Here is a 24,612-nt window from a genome sequence, read left to right as displayed (position 1 = left end):
GTAGCGTATTCCTTGCTGAGCGGCCTTTCAGGTTATGCCGATATAGGACTCGTTTTACTGTGGATATAGATACTTTTGTACCTGTTTCCTCCAGCATCTTCACAAGGTCCTTTGCTGTTGTTCTGGGATTGATTTGCACTTTTCGCATCGAAGTACGTTCATCTCTAGGAGACAGAACGCGTCTCCTTCTGGAGCGATATGACGGCTGTGTGGTCCCATGGTGTTTAAACTTACATACTATTGTGTGTACAGAGGAATGTGGTACCTTCAGGCGTTTGGAAATTACTCCCAAGGATGAACCAAACTTGTCGAGGTCTACAATTATTTTCTGAGGTCTTGGCGGATTTCTTTTGATTTTCCCATAATGTCAAGCAAAGAGGCACTGCGATTGAAGGTAGGCCTTGAAATACATCCACAGGTACACCTCCAATTCACTCAAATTATGTCAATTAGCCTAACAGAAGCTTCTAAAGCCATGACTTAATTTTCTGGAATTTTCTAAGCTGTTTAAAGGCACAGTCAACTTAGTGTATGTAAACTTCTGACCCACTGGAATTGTGATACAGTGAATTATAAGTGAAATGATTTGTCTGTAAACAATTGTTGGAAAAATTACTTTGTGTCATGCACAAAGTAGATGTCCTAACCGACTTGCCCAAACTATAGTTTGTTTACAAGAAATGTGTGGAGCTGTTGAAAAACAAGTTTTAATGACGTGTATGTAAACTTCCAACTTCAACTGTACAGTATATGCTCAGATATACAAAGACATACACAGATATACACAAATATACACATGTATACTCACATATACACATATATACTCAGATTTACACATTTATAGTCATATATACACAGATATACACAGATATGTAAAGATATACTCAGATATACTGAGACATTCTCAGATATACACAAATATACTAATATATACTCAGATATATTCAGATATTCAGACATACTCAGAAGAAATACTCAGCAATTATTTGATTTGATTGGAAATAATGAAATATATAAAGATATTCTCCTATATACTCAGATATACTAAGATAAACACAGATATACTCAAAAATTATCCGAAACACTCAGGTGTTGGAGGGACTATGAAACTTGTATAAGCATGAAACTGTATAAAAGGAGTGGACTGAGACTGAGTCCGGCAGTTGGTCCATGGACCAACTCAGCTTGTTACTTTGTAATAAAGTCTGTTTCAATTCACAGGCTCCGGTATCTGAGAGATATCATTGAACCAATATTTCCATTACATAAATGGCGAGGTTGCCAGGAATGGCAAAAAAGGGACCAGAAACTGTGAAAATCTGCAGTTGTGGACGAGTTTGGACAAACTACACAAACAAGTGGCCACTTAAAAAGGTACGCAAAGTTCTTGCTTAAATCGTACAGAGTTTGTGTGGTTCGCTCCAGGACTCGGCCTCAGCGGTAGGACACCAAGTGGGTCTCTCCAAATTTAACAAACTAAAGACATTGAGAGCTTTTGAATTCAATAAATGCAAAATAATGGAGAAAAAAAACGTGGATAAAAGCTTTGAGGGTTGCAACAGTGAAAATATAGTAGAAAAATTGGTGCGACCACTGCAGGGGGGGGGGGGGGGGGGGGTTGTGCCACATCTGTTTTGATCGTCTCAGTTGAGTGGGGTTATTCACCTGTTTTATTTGGGTGATTCATCTGACCAGTTTGTTTAGTCTGTTTGAGTTCGGATTGTTTTGTCTGATTCAGTTTGGCCGGACTTGTTTGTTCAACCTGTTTGAGGTTGCGATCACAATTCGTTGCGAGCGCAATTCATTCATCTTATTCAATCAGTCCGAGTCAGGTGAGTCATTAAATGCATCCGGCTCGCTCAGCCACTCATCTGGGTCTTTTTTTGTTGTTGATCTCGTTCAATTCATCTGTTTTCCCTGCTGACTGTTCTGCTCAATCCATTTTGGGACGGCAACTGTCCGTCTGCACTGTCAAATAAAATTAAATAAAAGGCCTGCAGATACCGCTTTACTATGCCGTGAAAGTGTATCATCAAAGGGCTGCACAGGCAGGCAAAAAGACCTGCGGATACCACTCTATTATGTAGGGGAAGTGTATCAATAAAGGGCTGCATAGGCAGGCAAAAATCCTGTGGTTACCATTTTGTTGTGTTGAGGAAGTGAATCAGCAAAGGACTGCTCAGACAGGTAAAACCCTGTATAATACCGCTTTTCTGTGTCAAGGAAGTGTATCAGAGAAGGTATGAATTTCCAGGTCGCCTAGGGAAATTGTAAGAAGTGTGTAAAAGTGAGTGTGAAAGTCTTCTGTCGCACACACCTCTCCTGTATCGCTGCTTAAGTGCAGCCGTGTAGGGAGGACGTGCCCGGTTTCCACTGGGGCAGGAGCAAGTGTGAAAGAAAGAGTGAAAGACGGATTCAGTCTGGAAGCGAACCTCTCCTGGACCGTGACTTAAGTGTGACCTGGTAGGGAGGACGCTCTTGGCCTGGATCAAAGTACGAATGTATGGTGATCAAAAATGTATAGAAAAATATATGTTACCAGGAGGGCTGGAGTTAAAACTTCTTCAGGATTGGGGTGTCCCCTGCGGGATGGTTGAGCTAATGTAGGCTAATGAGGTTAGCATGAGGTTGTAAGTAACAAGAAGATATCCCAGGACACAGACATCTGATATTGACAGAAAGCTTAAATTCTTGATAATCTAACTGCACTGTCCAATTTACAGTAGCTATTACAGTGAAATAATACCATGCTATTGTTTAAGGATAGTGCACAGTTTTGAACATGAAAAGTTATTAATAAAGAAATTCGACCCATTTGGGCAGTTTTGATACAACATTTTGAACAGAAATGCAATGGTTCATTGGATCAGTCTACATCTTTGCACATACACTGCTGCCATGTAGTGGGCAAAATCTAAATTGCACCTGGGCTGGAATAATACATTATGGCCTTTCTCTTGCATTTCGAAGATGATGGTACAAAAAACAATTTAAAAAACGGTTGTTTTTTTCTTTGTATTATCTTTTGCCAGATCTAATGTGTTATATTCTCCTATATTCCTTTCACATTTCCACAAACACAAAGGGCCTGAGCTACAGGCAGTTAGATTTGGGTATGTCATTTTAGGCAAAAAATTGAAAAAAGGGGCCGATATGGACTAGCCATCGGACAGAAATTATTCAAAAATATATAAAAGTGAATGGCGGAACAGAATGAGAAAAAGGAACAAAAAATAGTATGGAGACTATGAGAAGCTAAAGAGATAAAAACACATTGTTGTGAAATTATTAGAATACGAGGATTTGATTTAACAAAAACACAATTCAACAGATGAACTCTGTTGAATTGACTTTTAGCTCTGCCTCTTCACAGTTGACTTTTAGCTCTGCCTCTTCACAGTTGACATTGAGACTGGTGTTTTGCGGGTACTATTTCATGAAGCTGCTAGTCGAGGACTTGTGAGGCGTCTGTTTCTCAAACTAGACACTCTAATGTACCTGTCCTCTTGCTCAGTTGTGCACCGGGGCCTCCCACTCCTCTTTCTATTCTGGTTAGAGACAGTTTGCACTGTTCTGTGAAGGGAGTAGTACACAGTGTTGGACAAGATCTTCAGTTTATTAGGCAATTTTTTAACATGGAATAGCCTTCATTTCTCAGAACAAGAGTAGACTGATGAGTTTCAAAAGAAACTGGCCATTTTGAGCCTGTAATCGAACCCACAAATGCTGATGCTCCAGATACAAAACTAGTCTAAAGAAGGACAGTTTTATTGCTTCTTTAATCAGTATGATAGTTTTCAGCTGTGCTAACATAATTGCAAAAAGGGTTTTCTAATGATCAATTTGCCTTTTAAAATGATACACTTGGATTAGCTAACACAACGTGCCATTGGAACACATGAGTGATGGTTGCTGATAATGGGCCTCTGTACGCCTAGGTAGATATTCCATTAAAAACCTGCCGTTTCCAACTACCATAGTCATTTATAACATTAACAATGTCTACACTGTATTTCTGATAAATTTGACGTCATTTTAATGGATTTTTTTTGGTGCTTTTCCTTCAAAAAAGAGGAAATATCTAAGTGACCCCAAACTATTGAACTGTAGTGTATATACTCACATATACAAAGATATACACAGATATACTCAGATCCACTCATATATAGTCATATATACTGAGATATACTCAGTGTCACGTTCTGACCTTAGTTCCTTTGTTATGTCTTTATTTTAGTTTGGTCAGGGCATGAGTTGGGGTGGGCATTCTATGTTGTTCTTCTATGTTTTGTTCTATTAGGTATTTTCTATGTGTTTGGCCTAGTATGGTTCTCAATCAGAGGCAGGTGTCAGTCGTTGTCTCTGATTGGGAGCCATATTTAGGTAGCCTGGTTTTCATTGTGTTTTGTGGGTGATTATTTTCTGTTCTGTGTTTTTGCTTCACCGTACAGGACTGTTCGTTTTGTCGTTTTATTGTTTTTGTTCAGTGTTCAGTATTCCTATTAAATCAATATGGACACTTACCACGCTGCGCATTGGTCCTCCTCTTCTTCCACCCACGATGAGCGTTACATTCAGTATATACAGATATACTGATATACACATAGATTTATTCACATATACCCAGATATACTCACATGTTCACAGATATACATAGATATACACATATATTATCAGATATGCTCAGATATACACAACTATTCTCAGATATACACAGATATACTCAAATATAAACAGATATACTCCTATATACTCAGATACAAACAGTTATACTAAGATATACACACATATACACATATATACTCAGATATGCTCAGATATACTCATTTATACACAAATATACTCAGATTGACAGATATACAAAAATGTACTCAGATATATTCAGGTAAATTCAGATATACACAGATATACTCAGATATGCATATATATATACACAAATTTACTCAGATGCACTCAGATATACAGACATATAATAACAAATACAATTTTATATACTCAGATATACTCATATACACTCAGATATACTCAGATATACTCAGATATATTCAGATAATCACACAGTAGGTTTTGTTTTGTACTGTATATTCTTATTTTTACATCCTTTCCTGCTTGTTGTTGTTGATTTTGTGGTCATAAGTATACGTGCCTGCTTTGCCTGTTCCTCTCATGGATCCATGAATTTAAGCACGCTCTGGTGAATAATAAACAAAGCTTTGGGTATCGCCTCAACAGTTTATGTGGTAGACAGATACTAAACCATGCTTTGGTTATCACCTCTGCAGTTTATGTGTTAGACAGATAATATACCAGGCTTTGCCTATCACCTCAGTAGTTTACCAGATTGGATGTGGTGGGACTCGCCACACTGTGGCTATTGCAATGAGTCGATGTGGCATATCCAAAGGCTCCCTAGCAGCCCCAACCTGGAAATAGTTGATGGGTCGCATGCAAAATGTGTGACTTTAGCAAACACAACAGCGGACAGAAACCAGTTATGTCGCACATAGGCAGAGAGAGAGAGAGAGAGAGAGAGAGAGAGAGAGAGAGAGAGAGAGAGAGAGAGAGAGAGAGAGAGAGAGAGAGAGAGAGAGAGAGAGAAGAAGAGAGAGAGAGAGAGAGAGAGAGAGAGAGAGAGAGAGAGAGAGAGAGAGAGAGAGAGAGAGAAGAGAGAGAGAGAGAGAGAGAGAGAGAGAGAGAGAGAGAGAGAGAGAGAGAGAGAGAGAGAGAGAGAGAGAGAGAGAGAGAGAGAGAGCCAAGACTCTCAAGGACGTCGCTCTAAACCGCAGCCCGACCTCTCCACCCAGGAACAGCGGAGCAATCTCCACCCCGCCGAGATCACCGAGACAACATCCCGGACCAGCACCCTGGACCCCCCCAGCCACGACCACAGCACCACCAACCTCAATGCCCACCACAGCCAGCGCAGCACAGACCACCCCAGCCCAGCTTCAGAGCCACCCAGATGAGGCCTACCACCCCCCTCCTCCCCACCGCAGACCCACACCTGGAGGAGCCACAGCCCAGCAGGCAGAGCTATGCACAGGCTGTGAGAGGAGCAACTGGCCCAGCCCCCACCAACCAAATTAGTGACATTAAACAAATGCTGAGTCTACTATGCTCACATGTGATTCCCCCCTCAGAGTCACCCTACCTCAACGAAGAGAGCTTCTCCATTCTAGAGGGAGAGATTAGTCACTTTCAGGCCCAAGGCAACGTACTGGTCTGTGGAGACCTGAATGCTAGAATAGCAGAAGAACAAGACACTATTAACAGTCATGGGGATAAACACCTACCAGGAAGCAATAACCTTTCCCTCCCCACATACCCCCACAGAAACAACTATGACAAAGTGAAAAACAAAAATGGATTACAGCTCCTGAGGCTCTGTCGAACACTGGGTCTGTACATAGTCAATGGCAGGCTGAGAGGAGACTCTTTTGGTAGGTACACATACAGCTCATCCCTTGGCAGCAGCACTGTAGACTACTTCCTCACCGACCTAAACCCAGAATCTCTCAGAGCCTTCACAGTCAGCCCACTAACACCTCTCTCAGACCACAGTAAAATCACAGTGTATCTGAGAAGAGCAGAACCCAACCAAGAAGCATCATGGCCCAATAAACTACATGGTACTAAACAAGCCTATAGATGGAGTGCAAACAGTACAGACATCTACCAAAAAGCAATTAGTAGCCAAAAAATACAATCTCTCCTGGACAACTTTTTAGCCTTAACATTCTCCTTCAGCAATGAAGGTGTAAATTTGGCCGTTAGGAACATAAACTTTATATTTGACAAATTAGCCTCCTTGGCTAATCTAAAGAAGCATAAGAGCAAACCAAAAATAACAGATAATGAAAAATGGTTTGATAATGATTGCAAAAATCTAAGAAAGTCATTGAGAAATATATCTAATCAAAAACACAGAGAACCAGACAACAAAAATATACGCCTTCAATATGGGGAAACACTGAAGCAATACAAACGCACCCTAAGAACAAAAAAGGAACAGCACATTAGAAATCAGCTGGATGGAATTGAGGAATCCATAGAATCAAACCACTTCTGGGAGAATTGGAATAAATTAAACAAACCTCATCATGAGGAGTTGGCTATCCAAAATGGGGATATGTGGAGAAATCACTTTGCAAACCTCTACAGCAATATAACAAAGAGCCCAGAACAAAAAGATATACAAGAAAAATTACAAATCCTTGAATTAGCAGTCAAAGACTATCAGAATCCTGTGGATACCCCAATTACAGAAGAAGAATTATTGGAAAAAATATGCAATCTCCAACCCAAAAAGGCCTGTGGTGCTGATGGGATCTTAAATGAAATGATCAAATATACAGACCACAAATTCAAATTGGCTATACTCAAACTCTTCAACATTATCCTCACTGCAGGTATTTTCCCCGATATTTGGAACCAGGGACTGATCACACCAATCTATAAAAATGGAGACAAATTTGACCCAAATAATTACAGAGGAATATGCGTTAACAGCAACTTGGGGAAAATTCTCTGCAGTATTATAAATAGCAGACTACATCATTTCCTTGACGAACACAACGTCCTGAGCAGAAGCCAGATTGGATTTCTAAAAAATTATCGTACAACTGACCACATTTACACCCTCCACACTCTAATTGATAAACAAGTTAACCAAAACAAAGGCAAAATCTACTCGTGTTTTGTAGATTTCAAGAAAGCATTTGATTCAATTTGGCACGAAGGTCTTTTTTATAAACTAATAGAAAGTGGTATTGGAGGGAAAACATATGATTTTATTAAATCAATGTACACTAAAAACAAATGTGCGGTTAAAATTGGCAACAAGCAAACAGACTTCTTCTCTCAGGGGCGGGGAGTGAAACAGGGCTGCCCAATAAGTCCAACATTATTTAACATCTACATTAATGAATTGGCAAAAACATTAGAAGAATCGGCAGCACCTGGTATCACCCTACACAACACTGAAATCAAGTGTCTGCTGTACGCAGATGACCTGGTGCTGCTGTCTCCCACTAAAGAGGGGTTACAGCAACACCTAGATCATCTTCACAGGTTCTGTCAGACCTGGGCTCTGACCGTTAACCTAAAAAAAACAAATATAATGATATTCCAAAAAAGGTCCGGAAATAAGGATGACAAATATAAATTCTATTTGGACACAGTTCTATTAGAACACACCAAAAACTACACATATCTAGGACTAAATATCAGCAACACAGGTAGCTTTCACATGGCTGTGAATGAGCTGAGAGACAAAGCAAGAAGAGCATTCTATGCCATTAAAAGGAACATCAAAATTGAAATTCCAATTAGAATCTGGCTCAAAATTTTTCAATCAGTTATAGAACCAATTGCTCTATATGGCAGTGAGGTATGGGGTCCACTCTCTAATAATGAATTTACTAAATGGGACAAACATCCAATTGAAGTATTGCATGCAGAGTTTTGCAAGACTGTATTGCAAGTACAAAGAAAAACTCCAAATAACGCATGTAGGGCAGAATTGGGCCAATATCCCCTCCTCATTCGAATAGAAAAAAGAGCCATCAAATTTTACAACCATCTAAAAACAAGTGACCCTAAAACATTCCATCACACAGCTCTACAATGTCAAGAGATGAAACCAGAGAAGAGTCCCCTCAGCCAGCTGGTTCTGAGGCTCAGTTCACCAACCCAAACCAACCCCACAGAGCCTCGGGACAGCCCTCAGAAAATCTGGCCCAACCAAATCATCACAAAACAAAAAGAAAAATATATAACCTATTGGAAAGACACCACAAAAAATCTAAGTAAACTTCAATGCTATTTGGCTCTAAACAGACAGTACATGGTGGCAGACTATCTGACCACTGTGACTGATAGAAAACTGAGGAAAACATTGACTAGGTACAGACTCAGTGAGCACAGTCTGGCTATAGAGACCGGTCGTCACAGACAAACCTGGCTGCCCAGAGAGGACAGGCTGTGCTCACTCTGCTCCAGGGGAGAGGTAGAGACAGAAGTGCATTTCCTACTACACTGTGACAAATACTCAGACCTAAGAGCATATTTCTTTCCCAAAATTATAATTCAATACAAAGAATTTGAAACTATAAAAGATGAAGAAAAATTCAAATATTTATTGGGTGAAAAGCCAAAATGTGCAGTTTTGGCAGCCAAATATGTGTCCTCCTGCCACAGCCTGAGGGACAGCCAGTGAAAAATGCAAAGTAATGTTGATAATATTTCCCATTTAGCTTAGTTTTGTTTTGTCTTTCGTACCAGGTCATGTGTCTTCTCAGTCATGTTGACACTGGTCTACTACTGTTGCTTTAATGTATTGTTGTTCTGATTAATATTGTTGTTGTAGCTGTTATTAATGGTAATCCCATGTCCACTACTACTATTATTATTGCTGTTAGTACCACCATTTATTTATATATAAATATATATATATTTTGTGTATATATATACATATATATTTTATTTAAATTTTTCGATATGTATACTTTGACAATGTAAGTAATAATAACTTGCCATGTCAATAAAGTCAATTGAATTGAATTGAATTGAAATTGAGAGAGAGAGAGAGAGAGAGAGAGAGAGAGAGAGAGAGAGAGAGAGAGAGAGAGAGAGAGAGAGAGAGAGAGAGAGAGAGAGAGAGAGAGAGAGAGAGAGAGAGAGAGAGAGAGAGAGAGATTAAAGGCTTTGTGTCTATTTTCATCCTACTCTTCAAAGTATAAGGGTTTGTGTTTTATTACACTGGAAGAGTATAGCTAGCTCTCCACTCCTCCTTTCCCAGCGAAGCATCCCTTACCTGGGATAAGGACAGAGGGAGACTTGGCTCTGCCTTGATGGTCTGTTATAATTATTGTCCAGTAGTAGTACTACCGATGTCTGAGTTCAGGAGGCCTCAGCAGTCACAGATGGACCGCAGGCGCCTTGATTAACTAGTATGTTGCTGATATGGCTACTAAACAACTTAAAACAGCTACAAAGACACCTACTAATGTCTTTGTCAGACAAACATGAAGTTATTCAGGTGCTGAATATGCTATGTTTCTACAAGAACCACTCATATTAACCATGAACAAAAGGAAGGATGAAAACACAAATATTGTCACGTCCTGACCTTAGAGAGCCTTTTTATGTCTCTATTTGGTTTGGTCAGGGTGTGATTTGGGGTGTGTTTTCTATGTTTAGTTTTTCTATGATTTCGTATTTCTATGTTTTGACTGGGTATGGTTCTCAATCAGGGACAGCTGTCTATCGTTGTCTCTGATTGGGAACCATACTTAGGTAGCCCTTTTCCCTCCTTTATTTGTGGGAAGTTAACTTTGTTTGTGGCACATAGCCCTTAAGCTTCACGGTTGTTTTGTATTGTTTATTGTTTTTGTTCGGCGTCATTTCTAATAAAAAGGGAATATGTACACTCACCACGCCGCGCTTTGGTCCAGTTCTTACGACGGCCGTGACAAATATTCATATTTTATTCATTTAAAGGGTTAATTGTTCATCGCAAAAATCCACACAAGCTCTTTTGCATAAAGTACTTGAGCAGACACACTCAGGACAGAATATGGTGCATTGCCCTTTCACCATTGTTCGGTCTAAAGTCTTTTAATTATTGCTTTCTAATCGATGACATTTCCGTTTCCCCCCCTTTTAAAATATATCCCACATAATATCTTCATAGGATATGGCAGACTTCCTAAAAATATCATTAATCTTAATTTCCGCATCTTTCCCCTCCGAGTGATGGTAAATATTCCAGTGACCGACAAAATGGCTTTTTATGACAACACATCCGATTCCAACATTCCAGAAAAGAGGTCAAAATCAATCAGGCGCCCAGTGGCCTTTGACATTCAATAAACGTTGGTGAATATTGATGTGCATCACCAATCCCTGGGTAGAATAACAACTTGCACTTTACTAAAAATGATAGCAATTAGACAGGCCTGGGGTTCAGCCCTCTCATACACAATATGCATCAGTGATGGATCAGTGATGGGGACAATGAGAGCGGGAGAGAGAGAGATGAAGAGGGAAAGGGAGGGAAGAAGGGAGAGATGAAGAGGGAGAGGGAGGGAAGGAGGGGGAGGGAGAGAGAGAGAGATGAAGGAAGAGGGAGGGAAGAAGGGAGAGGGAGAGATGAAGAGGGAGAGGGAGGGAAGAAGGGAGAGGGAGAGAGAGATGCAGAAAGAGGGGGACAGAGATTAAGGCGACAGAGAGAGAGGAAGGGAGAAAGATACAAAGACAGAGAGAGAGAGATACACAGGGAGAGAGAGAGGGGGGGGGCATTAAATAAATATGGTAATTTGTTGTTCGCTATAACGTGGCTATTCCTAAAACGCTAATGCACAAAGTGAATGGAACCTTTATTAAACTCGTCCTCACAGTGTTTTGAAAAGGACAGAAGGCACATACAAGCAGCATCTCTATCAAAACTAGTCTTGTTACCTACTGCACGACAGTGTACTGAGTATCTTTCAACCCAAAGATACTCATCAGCTCACATAAGGTACATCTTTGTATAGGCAGTATTGCCTGCATATGGTACTGTGGGTGTACTGTATAGTATGTGTGATAGTGATCAGTGTTTGTTACTTCCCCCTTCCACATGACTGCGTCCTGGGTCTCTTACTATGGTAGACCATGCAAATCACTCTGGCACCACAACTTAATTTGTTTATTTTGAAATACAGAGTCAAATAGAGTCTTCTCTCAGCCAGGGTGACTTATGAAGCCACTGGTTCATAAAGTGAGAAAATGACACGGCTATTATTTTAAAATCATTACATCCGATGGCTGTGGATACTGTTTTAGAGCAGATTTCTGCAGCATTAGTAAATATGTGATCAATACACATGGATTATTTAGTTCCTGTTCTGTTTGTAAATACCCTGGTAGGTTGACTGATAATCTGAACCAGGTTTCAGGCACGGGTTACAGCTTGAATCTTATTTTTGAGTGGACAGCTTGATGACAACCAGTCAATATTTTAGGTCACCCAGAAAATATACCTCTCTGTTGATATCACATACATTAACGAGTATTTCACACATCTAGTCTAAATACAGACTTTTAGCACTCGTGGTCTATAGCATCCTTCTACTAGAATGGGCTTTAGGTGACGCAGACGAACGTGTAGCCGTCTTACTTCCACATCATCTAATGAATTATCTAAGTGGGTTTCAGATATGGACAGAATATAAATGTTTTCTGATGTTAGTAAATTGTCAATATCATGAATTTTGTTTTGTTTTCTCAGGCTACGTACAGTGCCTTGGAAAGTATTCACACCCCTTGACTTTTTCCACTTTCTGTTACATTACAGCCTTATTCTAAAATGGATTAAATTGTTTTTTCCCCTCATCAATCTAAACACAATTATCCAAAATGACAAATCAAAACTGTTTTTAATAAATGTTTGCTAATACATCAATAAAAAAACTGAAATATCACATTTACATAAATATTCAGACCCATTACACAGTACTTTTTTGAAGCACCTTTGGCAGCAATTACAGCCTCGAGTTTGACGCTGTAAGCTTGGCACACCTGTATTTGTGGAGTTTCTCCCATTCTTCTCTGCAGATCCTCTCAAGCTCTGTCAGGTTGGATGGGGAGCGTTGCTGCACAGTTATTTTCAGGTCTCTCCAGAGATGTTCGATCGGGTTCAAGTCCAGGCTCTGGCTGGGCCACTCAGGAACATCAAATCAAATCAAATCAAATTCATTTATATAGCACTTCGTACATCAGCTGATATCTCAAAGTGCTGTACAGAAACCCAGCCTAAAACCCCAAACAGCAAGCAATGCAGGTGTAGAAGCACGGTGGCTAGGAAAAACTCCCTAGAAAGGCCAAAACCTAGGAAGAAACCTAGAGAGGAACCAGGCTATGAGAGGTGGCCAGTCCTCTTCTGGCTGTGCCGGGTGGAGATTATAACAGAACATGACCAAGATGTTCAAATGTTCATAAATGACCAGCATGGTCAAATAATAATAATCACAGTAGTGGTCGAGGGTGCAGCAATTCAGCACCTCAGAAGTAAATGTCAGTTGGCTTTTCATAGCCGATCATTAAGAGTATCTCTACCGCTCCTGCGGTCTCTAGAGAGTTGAAAACAGCAGGTCTGGGACAGGTAGCACGTCCGGTGAACAGGTCAGGGTTCCATAGCCGCAGGCAGAACAGTTGAAACTGGAGCAGCAGCACGGCCAGGTGGACTGGGGACAGCAAGGAGTCATCATGCCAGGTCGTCCTGAGGCATGGTCCTAGGGCTCAGGTCCTCTGAGAGAGAGAAAGAAAGAGAGAAAGAGAGAATTAGAGAGAGCATACTTAAATTCACACAGGACACCGAATAAGACAGGAGAAGTACTCCAGATATAACAAACTGACCCTAGCCCCCCGACACATAAACTACTGCAGCATAAATACTGGAGGCTGAGACAGGAGGGGTCAGGAGACACTGTGGCCCCATCCGATGATACCCCCGGACAGGGCCAAACAGGAAGGATATAACCCCACCCACTTTGCCAATGCACAGCCCCCACACCACTAGAGGGATATCTTCAACCACCAACTTACCATCCTGAGACAAGGCAGAGTATAGCCCACAAAGATCTCCGCCACGGCACAACCCAAGACAGGAAGATCACGTCAGTGACTTAACCCACTCAAGTGACGCACCCCTCCTAGGGACGGCATGAAAGAGCACCAGTAAGCCAGTGACTCAGCCCCTGTAATAGGGTTAGAGGCAGAGAATCCCAGTGGAGAGAGGGGAACCGGCCAGGCAGAGACAGCAAGGGCGGTTCGTTGCTCCAGAGCCTTTCCGTTCACCTTCACACTCCTGGGCCAGACTACACTCAATCATATGACCCACTGAAGAGATAAGTCTTCAGTAAAGACTTAAAGGTTGAGACCGAGTCTGCGTCTCTCACATGGGTAAGCAGACCATTCCATAGAAATTGAGATCTATAGGAGAAAGCCCTGCCTCCAGCTGTTTGCTGCAGAGACTTGTCGCGAAACCACTCCTGCGTTGTTTTGAATGTGTGGTTAGGGACATTGTCCTGTTGCAAGGTGAACCTTCACTCCAGTCTGAGTTCCTGAGCGCTCTGGAGCATGTTTTCATCAAGGATCTCTCTGTGCTTTGCTCTGTTCAACTCTCCCTTGATCCTGACTAGTCTCCCAGGCCCTACCACTAAAAAACATTGCCACAGCATGATGCTGCCACCACCATGCTTCACCGTAGGGATGGTGCCAGGTTTCCTCCAGACGTGACGCCTGGCATTTAGGCCAAAGAGTTCAATAATTGGTTTCATCAGACCAGAGAATCTTGGTCTGAGAGTCTTTAGGTGCCTTTTGGCAAACTCCAAGCGGGCTGTCATGTGCATTTTACTGAGGAGTGGCTTCCGTCTGGCCACTACCATAAAGGCCTTATTGGTGGAGTGCTGCAGAGATGGTTGTGCTTCTGGAAGGTTCTCCCATCTCCACAGAAGAACTAAAGAGCTCTGTCAGAGTGACCATCAAGTTCTTGGCCACCCTGAACAAGGCCCTTCTCCCCCAATTGCTCAGTATGGCCGGACAGCCAGCTCAAGGAGGATTCTTGGTGGTTCCAAACCTTGGAATGAAGGAGACCACTGGGTTCTTGGGGACCTTCAATGCTGTAGAAATGTTTTTCTACCACTCCCCAGATCTGTGCCTCGACACAATCCTGTCTCGGAGCTTTACGGACAATTGCTACATCCTCATGGCTAGGTTTTTGCTCTGACATGAACTGTCAACTGTGGGACCTTATATAGACAGTTGTGTGCCTTTCCAAATCATGTCCAATCATTTTTGTTTACTACAGGTGGACTCCAAATAAGTTGTAGTAAATCTCATGGATTATCAATGGAAACAGGATGCACCTGAGCTCAATTTCGATTCTCATAGCGAAGGGTCTGAAAAACGTATGTAAAGAAGGTATTTCTGTTTTCTCTTTGTCATTATGGTGTATTATGTGTAAATTGATGAGGAAAACATGTATTTAATCAATATTAGACTAAGGCTGTAACGTAACAAAATGTGGAAAAAATCAAGGGGTCTGAATACTTTCCGAATGCGCTGTATGTTAATATGTTTTGTCCTTTTCCGCGTTGATTGTTTGCTTTTAGTGCTATTCTGAGAGGCTGGTCCGAGTTAGACATATCAGTGACATTTACATTTGAGCAAATGGTACTGAGTGGGCTGCCCACAGTGAGCTTCTTCCTAAGCAGACAGTTTCAGGGCAAACAGAGGAATTCAATTCTATGGACATATGATTATCGCTGCCAGTACCCTTAGAGATAAAGAGAGGGAGATATAAAGAGAGAAGGGGGACAGAGAGAGAGGGAGGGAGAGACAGAAAGAGATAGAGAGGGAGAGAGACAGACAGACAGAAAGACAAACAGAGAGACAGTAGACTTCAACTAAATATGGTCTGCCACGCTGATCCTCAACACTGGGGCCCCTCAGCAGTGCGTGCTCAGTCCCCTCCTGTACTCTCTGTTCACCCATGACTGCGTGACCAAGCACGACTCCAACACCATCATTAAGTTTGCTGACGACACGACAGTGGTAGGCCTAATCACCGACAACGGTAAAACAGCCTATAGGGAGGAGGTCAGAGACCTGCAGTGTGGTGCCAGGACAACAACCTCTCCTTCAATGTGAGCAAGACAAAGGAGCTGATCATGGACTACAGGAAAAGGAAGGCGAATAGGCCCCCATTAACATCGACGGGGCTGAACAGGAGAAGGTCGAAAGAGTCAAGTTCCTTGGTGTTCACATCACCAACTATCATGGTCCATACACAACAAGACAGTTGTGAAGAGGGCAAGACAAAACCTTTTCCCCCTCAGGAGATTGAAAAGATTTGGCATGGGTCACCAGATACACAAAATTTCTACAGCTGCACCATCGAGAGCATCCTGACTGGTTGCATCACTGCCTGGTATGGCAACTGCTCGGCATCTGACCGTAAGGCACTACAGAGGGTATTGCGTCCTGCCCAGTACATCACGAGGGCCAAGCTTTCTGCCATCCAGGACCTATATACTAGGCGGGGTCAGAGGAAGGCCCAAAAAATTTAAAAAAACTCCATTCACCCAAGTCATAGACTGTTCTCTCTGCTATCGCAAGGCAAGCGGTACCAGAGCACTAAGTCTAGGACCAAAATGCAGCTTGACAGCTTCTTCCCCCAATCCACAAGACTACTGAACAATTAATCAAATGGCAAGCCTGACTATTTACACTGACCCCCCCCCTCCCCTTTTGTTTTTACAAATAACTTCTACTAACCTGCACATTGACTCATTACATTTACTAACCTGTACCCCCGCACATTGACTCATTACATTTACTAACCTGTACCCCCGCACATTGACTCATTACATTTACTAACCTGTACCCCCGCACATTGACTCATTACATTTACTAACCTGTACCCCCGCACATTGACTCATTACATTTACTAACCTGTACCCCCGCACATTGACTCATTACATTTACTAACCTGTACCCCCGCACATTGACTCATTACATTTACTAACCTGTACCCCCGCACATTGACTCATTACATTTACTAACCTGTACCCCCGCACATTGACTCATTACATTTACTAACCTGTACCCCCGCACATTGACTCATTACATTTACTAACCTGTACCCCCACACATTGACTCATTACATTTACTAACCTGTACCCCCGCACATTGACTCATTACATTTTTTAAATCAAAATCAAAAGTAACACAAGAAAATTACTCGTTATTGTTATGTAATTTTCTTGTGTTGCTACAGATTTTGATTACATGTTTTACTTTAGTTAATTTTAGTAAATATTTCTTAGCTGCTTTGTTGGTTTAGGGGCTTGTAATTAAGCATTTCACTGTAAGGTACACCTGTTGTATTCGGAGCATATGACAAATACAATTTAATTAGACTTTTTACCTACTGCACAACAGTGTACAACAGCTCACATAAGGTACATCTTTGTATAGGCAGTATTGAGTGCAGATGGTACTGTGGGTGTACTGTGTAGTATGTGTGATAGTGATCAGTGTTTGTTACTTCCCCCTTCCACATGACTGCGTCCTGGGTCTCCTACTACGGTAGACCATGCAAATCACTCTGGCACCACAACTTAATTTGTTTATTTTGAAATACAGAGTCAAATAGAGTCTTCTCTCAGCCAGGGTAACTTATATAGCCAGCCAGGGTAACTTATATAGCCATTGGTCATAAAGTGACAAAATGGTCTGAATGTGATATACCATACCATTTTTTAAATGTAACTAGGCAAGTCAGTTAAGAACAAATTCTTATTTTCAATGACAGCCTAGGAACTGCCTATTCAGGGGCAGAACGACAGATTTGTACCTTGTCAGCTCGGGGATTTGAACTTGCAACCTTTCGGTTGCTAGTCCACTAGGCTACCCTGGCGCCCCATAGCTATAGAACTTATATATAGTCTAGTATAAGATAGATATAGAACTGATATATAGTCTATGTATCACGACTCAGGATATGACCCATGAGGCGGATGGTTCGGTTCTCAGAATATTTCTTATCACAAAGGGTCAGGCAAAAACGACAGGTTGAGGGCAAGCAGATGCTCGTAATCCAAGGCAGAGTCAACAAGGAACAGAACAGCAGACAGGCTCACGGTCAGGGCAGGCAGAAAGGTCGGAACCGGGAAGACCAGAAAACAAAACTAGGGATAAGGTAACACACGGAAAATATGCTCAGATGTTTTGTCTCGTCAAGTCGACCCCTGGAAACAGGAGACAAAGGGCTCTGAGACAACGTTTTAATTATAGTAACATGGAAAGTGGGATGTATACTGAGGGTACGGGGCAACAGAAGACAAACAGGAGAGGGGCTAAGGACTTTAGAGATGTGGAATGGAACAATGAAATGTGGGGAACGTTTTTGAGACTCCACCCAGAGGAGCAGATCACGGGTGGACAGCCATACCATCTGCCCTGGCCGATAGCGGGGAGCCGGGGTCCGGTGGCGATCCTCCTGTTGCCAATACCTGGAGGTGGTCTTAATTTAAGAAGAGTAGACCGGGCTCACTTCCAGGTATGACGACAGCGGCTGATGAACATCTGGGCCGAGGGTATGCTGACCTCTTCCTCTTGCTCAGGAAAGAGCGGGGCTGGTAACCCAAGGAACACTCAAAGGGCGAGAGTCCATTAGCCGAGCAGTGAAGGGAGTTGCGGGTGTACTCCACTCATAAAATTTGCCGGCTCCAGGTGGTGGGATTGGCAGAGACGAAGCAGTGAAGATTAGTCTCTAGGTCCTGATTGGCTCACTCCGATTGGCCATTAGACTGGTGATGAAACCCGGATTACAGGCTGGCCGATGACCCAATGAGGGTGCAGAATGGCTTCCAGAACATGGACGAGAACTGAGGACCCCGATCGGAGACCATGTTGACCATAAGTCCATGGAACCAGAAGACATGCTGCACCATACGCTGGGCCTTCTCCTTGGCTGAGGGTAACTTGGGAAGGGGAATGAAATGTGCATATTTGGAAAATCTATCCAACACAGTATGGATGGTGTTGTTGCCATTTGGCGGAGGGAGACCAGTGACAAAGTCCAGGGATACATGGGACCAGGGGCAATGAGGAACAGGGAGCAGTTGAAGGAGGCCAGCCGAAGCTTGCCGCGGAGTCTTGTTCTGTGCGCACACAGGCAGTGGCGAATGCGGAGACGTCCGGAACCTTGGTGGTTCACCAAAAACGTTGGCGGATGGAAGCGGGAGCCGGGATGACAGGTGCGTTGAGAGGGTTGGGCCCATTCCAGGACCGAGGACCGGGTCGACTCTGGGATGAAAATCCAGTTCGTCCCAACATCCGGTACCCCTGATTAGTGTAGCTGATAGACAGGAGGTCGGGAGGATGGTCTCAGGGTCAGATGGTGTAGCAGCGGAACTATACAGGCGGGAGAGGGCGTCAGGCTTCACATTCTTGGACCGGGGGCGGTAGGCGATGGTAGAATTGAATCGAGTGAATATCAGAGCACAACGATCCTGCCTTGAGTTGAGGCGCATGACGGTGCAGAGATTTTTCAAAATTATCGTGGTCCGTCCACACTAACAATGGATGTTCCTCCCCTTCAAGTCAGTGCCTCCACTCCTCCAGTGCCATCTTGACTGCCAGAAGTTCCTGATTTCCCACATCATAGTTCATCTCAGCAGAATTGAGACAATGACGGGGCTGGATGTGTTGAAACGGTGCTTCAGATCCAGAAACTCCCGGTCAGCAGCAGGGGATCACATGAACGGAACCGTGGGAGAGGTGAGTGAAGAGAGGGGGGAGACCAGGGTGCTGTAGCCCTGAATAAAGTGGTGGTTGAAATGAGCAAATCCCAGGAAACGTTGCAGCTGCACTCTGGATGTGGGTTGGGGCCAATCCACCACCACTGTCACCGTGTCAGCAGACATCTGAATGTTCCCTACAGCGATGACGTATCCCAGAAAGGAGATAGTGGAATGATGGAACTCACATTTCTCAGCTTTAACAAACAGCTGGTTCTCCAGGAGGCGCTGGAGGACTTGTCGGACATGGAGAACATGCTCTTGAGCCGACCAGGACAGACAAGGATGTCGTCGAGATAGACAAACACAAACCGGTTCATCATGTCACGGAGCACATCGTTGACCAGGGCCTGGAACACTGCGGGAGCGTTGGTCAGACCAAACGACACAATCAGTTACGTGTAGTGTCAGCTAGCCGTGTTGAAGCCTGTCTTCCACTCGTATCCTTCCTGTATCCGATCCAGGTGGTAGGCGTTCCAAAGGTCCAATTTCGAAAAGATGGTAGTCACCTGCAGAGGCTCGAAAGCCGAGGAGAGAAATGTTAGCGGGTAACAATTTTTTACTGCAATGTCAATGTCTCGGTTGTTGATACACAAGTGCAGCGTTTGTCCTTCTTTTCCACAAAGAAAAACCATGCAGGAGAGGCAGAAGGACACATGATACTGTTAGCTAGAGAGTCCTCCTCAATGTCTACCTCCATGGTCTTGGTCTCCGGGCCAGACAGGGAATAAAGCTGTCCCCGAGGTGGTGTGGTGCCCGGGAGGAGTCGTAGGGTCGATGTGGAGGAAGGGATGTGGTGCGAGCCTTGTTGAAAAGCTCCCGGAGACTCTGGTACTACACGGGAACGGCGGGGAGATCCAAAGCTTTTCCCAAGCCCGCAGAAGGACGTCCCAGGGCAGGCTGCACCGCCTTAATGCAATGTGTGTGGCAGAACGGGCTCCAAAACAGGATAGAACCAGTAGCACAAGTCGATCGGGGGTTGTACCTCTGGCGCTATGAAAATCCAGATATCACAGGTGTATGAGGAAATTCCATTAGTAGAAACTGTGTCAACTCACTGTGATTTCCCGACACTCGCAGGTTAATGGAACTTTACTGTCAGTGACCCTGCCAATGGAGCGTCCGTCCAAAGGTCTGACGTCCTTGGGGTGGAAAGGAGTTGAGTAGAGATACCCAGCTCAGATACCAGGGTAGCGTCCATGAAGCTCTCGTCAGCCCCAGAGTCAATGAGCACCCGGTGAGATTTTGAACGGTCACTCCACAGCAGGATAGCGTGGAGAGGAGTATGACAAGTAGGAGTTTGGAGACTCCCTGTATGTCCCTCCAGTGTATTCGTACCTTTTACGGGACAGGTGGAAATGTAATGTCCTGTAGTATCACAATACAGGCAACTTTTGGAGCTCAGCCTGCGTAAACGTTCACTAGACAAAGTAGCCCTGCCCAGTTGCATGGGCTCAGGAGGAGACGAGTCGCCATTCCCCAATGACCCCCGTGGGGGCTCGGGTGATTTCGGACCCTAACCCTAACCCTAACCCTAACCCTTTTCATCCTCCTGCGTTCCCGTAGGCACCCGTCGATCCTTATAGTCAAGGCTATGAGGGAGTCAAGGTCCCTGGGTAACTCCCGGGCTGCGAATTCATCTTTCATTTCCTCCAATAATCCATGAAGGAAGGTGTCGAACAGGGACTCAAGGTTCCAGGCACTCCCGGGGGCCAGGGCGCAAAAGTGCGGCACACTGCGGGAATCTTGACACAGACGAAGTAGCTTCCGAGCAACCTCTCTCCCGGACACCGGGGAATTGAACATCGTCTTTTCCTCCGCCACAAAATCCTCCAGACTAAGGCAATCGGTGGATTGTTGATCCCACACCGCCGTAGCCCAAGCAAGCGCCCTTTTAGACATCAGCGTTATAAGATATGCTATCTTTGACCTATCTGAAGGAAACGAAGAGGGCTGTAGCTCAAAAATGAGGGAGCACTGGGGCAGAAACGCCCGGCAGGTTCCAGGATCTCCAACATAGTGCTCCGGAGGAGGAAGCGGGGAAGAAGCATCGCTTGTATGGAGGTTACTGAGAACCCAGGAGGTTTCTGTTGTGTCTTGCTCCAGTAATGAGTTGAACATATGGTCATGACGTTCCAAGGTATGGAGTCCATCCATATGGTTCTGAAGTAACTCCTTGTGTCTTCCAATGATGTCTCCTTATAGGGAGCAGTCTGTGGAGCTGGTCTGAGTCTGCTGGGTCAGTCATGGCAAGTTCGTACTATCACGACTCAGGATATGACCCAGATGCAGACTGAGGAGGCGGTTGGTTCGGTTCTCAGAAAATGTATTATCATAAAGGGTCAGGCAAAAAGGACAGGTCGAGGGTAAGCAGAGGTTCGTAATCCAAGGCAGAGTCAACAAGGGACAGAACGGCAGGCAGGCTAAGGGTCAGGGCATGCAGAAAGGTCAGAATTGGGAAGACTAGAAAACAAAACTAGAGAGAAGGTAACACACGGAAAACATGCTGGGACGACTTGACGAGACAAGCGAACTGGCAACAGATAAACGGATATATAGTCTACTATACCATATATATGAACTGATATATAGTCTATGTAGTGTACCATAGATATAGAACTGATATATAGTCTATGTAGTATACCATAGATATAAAACTGACATAAGGTCTATGTAGTAGACCATAGATATAAAACTGACATAAGGTCTATGTAGTAGACATACAGTAGAAAACTACAAATAAGTCGATATAATAAGCCTAAATAATGTATAACTACATTCAGTGCATGGGGTAAAATCAATTGCCCTCTTGGAACTTCTGTTCCATCCGTTGTGTAGTATTTGTTTTCTTTGCTTTAGCTGCGAGTGTTTGACTTTGCCTGCCTCACGCATGGAAATAATCCCAAAAGTGCAAACCCCTCCAATCTGAGCACTAAAGTTAGGCTCTATCAAACCGCCAAAGTATTTGGAAAGAGAACAAATACTTTTTGAACCCAAGTATGTTCTGTTCAGTGGACTTGGTGGTCTGGGGGATAATGGGTAGGCTCGGTCTGAGTAGACTACATTCATATTCAACCACCACCCCTCTCTCTCTCACACACACGCACACACATATATACTCACACACACACACACACACAAACACGGCTGAGCTATGCCCCCGTATTTCCCCCAGAGAGAAATAATACCCCTGTCACCATCATAATGGGGACATTCTGCACTCACCCATTTTCTCTATCTCTCTCTTCCTCACTCTCTCCCTCACATTCTTTCTTTGATTGATTGTTTTAATTTAAAAACTGCAGTTATCTATTTATTTTCTGTTTATTTATTTGCTTGAAAGAGCTCCTATCGGTCAGCGGCAGGTCGCGCAATTCCCGTTTCCAGCATCGCCCCAAAATGCAGAATGACTCTAATAATGGCCTTTTACAATCTGTGTCTCTGTCTCTCTCTTCTTCTCACTCTGTCTCTATCTGCCTCTATCTCTTCCTCTCACTCTGTGTCTCTCTGCCTCTGTCTATCTCTTCCTCTCACTCTGTCTCTATCTGCCTCTATCTCTTCCTCTCACTCTGTGTCTCTCTGCCTCTGTCTATCTCTTCCTCTCACTCTGTGTCTCTCTGCCTCTGTCTATCTCTTCCTCTCACTCTGTCTCTATCTGCCTATATCTCTTCCTCTCACTCTGTGTCTCTCTGCCTCTGTCTATCTCTTCCTCTCACTGTTTCTATCTGCCTCTATCTCTTCCTCTCACTCTGTGTCTCTCTGCCTCTGTCTATCTCTTCCTCTCACTCTGTCTCTATCTGCCTCTATCTCTTCCTCTCACTCTGTGTCTCTCTGCCTCTGTCTATCTCTTCCTCTCACTGTTTCTATCTGCCTCTATCTCTTCCTCTCACTCTGTCTCTCTCTGTTTCTGCCTATTTCTCTCTCTCTTCCCCTATCTTTCCTTTCTCTGTCTCTCATCCTGTATCTCGGTCTTTCTCTCTTGATCTCTTCCTCTCCCTCTCTCTCTCATCCTCTCTCTGTCTCACTAGCTCTCTCTCTCTCTCTCTCTCTCTCTCTCTCTCTCTCTCTCTCTCTCTCTCTCGCTCATCCTCTTCCTCTCTCCCTCTCTCCCTCTCTCACTCTCTCTCGCTCTCTTTTTATTTGAACACACAGGGACAGAGTGACAGGTAAAACAGACGCAGGCTGTGAAGAAAGAATAATGGAGAGAAAATGTTTTGGATGCAAAATGAGAGCGCGTGGAAACCGAACGCAACAGGATACGTGGATGTGAACTGTGTTTTGATTTGCTGCGGTCAGTGTACTGGAAAGACACAGAGAGCATATGGGTGACAGCACAGAGATACTCTGTGTAACGCTTTCTATGAAGCCGATATTCATAATGCATTATACACGTACTCATAACGAGTAATAATGTTATATTATATTCCAATACTCCTAATGCATTATAAGTATAATCATAATCACTTACAATGTACAGCAACATAGTGCTTCATAATTACAGGTCTCAAAATAACATGTGATTCTCCTGTGATGGTGAGCTAGCTATGTGTACATACAATATTCATCCAAACCTTTATTCTCAACTTGACTCAAGAGTTAGCTAGCTAACAAGCTCGTCAAAGAAGTTGAGAATAAAATGTTTGGATCAACATTGTATGTGTACACGTAGCAGCTAGAGTGTCACTCCATTCAGAGCTATAGCAATAGCGACAGCTTGTGGGTGTATGATGTCTGTCTGTCATAGGCATTTCATCACTTTACAGCACTATGCTATGCTTATGTTTAGCGTAACACATTATGAATAGGGGTTCTATAGAAAGTGTAACCAGAATTTTTTTTAAAGTTGAAGATCAAGTCTTCAACCGCAATATACAGTACATTTTCATTGTGCAAAACATGACGTCTCAATGTTTTTTGAATCACGGCTTTCAATTGTCATGGCTAACAGTGGTGTTATGGCTAACAGTGGTGTTATGGCTAACAGTGGTGTTATGGCTAACAGTGGTGTTATGGCTAACAGTGGTGTTATGGCTAACAGTGGTGTTATGGCTAACAGTGGTGTTATGGCTAACAGTGGTGTTATGGCTAACAGTGGTGTTATGCCATAACAGTGGTGCCATGGCTAACAGTGGTGTTATGGCTAACAGTGGTGTTATGGCTAACAGTGGTGTCATGGCTAACAGTGGTGTTATGGCTAACAGTGGTGTTATGGCTAACAGCGGTGTCATGGCTAACAGTGGTGTTATGGCTAACAGTGGTGTCA

This window comes from Salvelinus alpinus, chromosome 11 (assembly GCF_045679555.1).
Source record: "Salvelinus alpinus chromosome 11, SLU_Salpinus.1, whole genome shotgun sequence".
NCBI classification, from domain to species: domain Eukaryota; kingdom Metazoa; phylum Chordata; class Actinopteri; order Salmoniformes; family Salmonidae; genus Salvelinus; species Salvelinus alpinus.
This window is presented reverse-complemented; position numbering follows the sequence as displayed.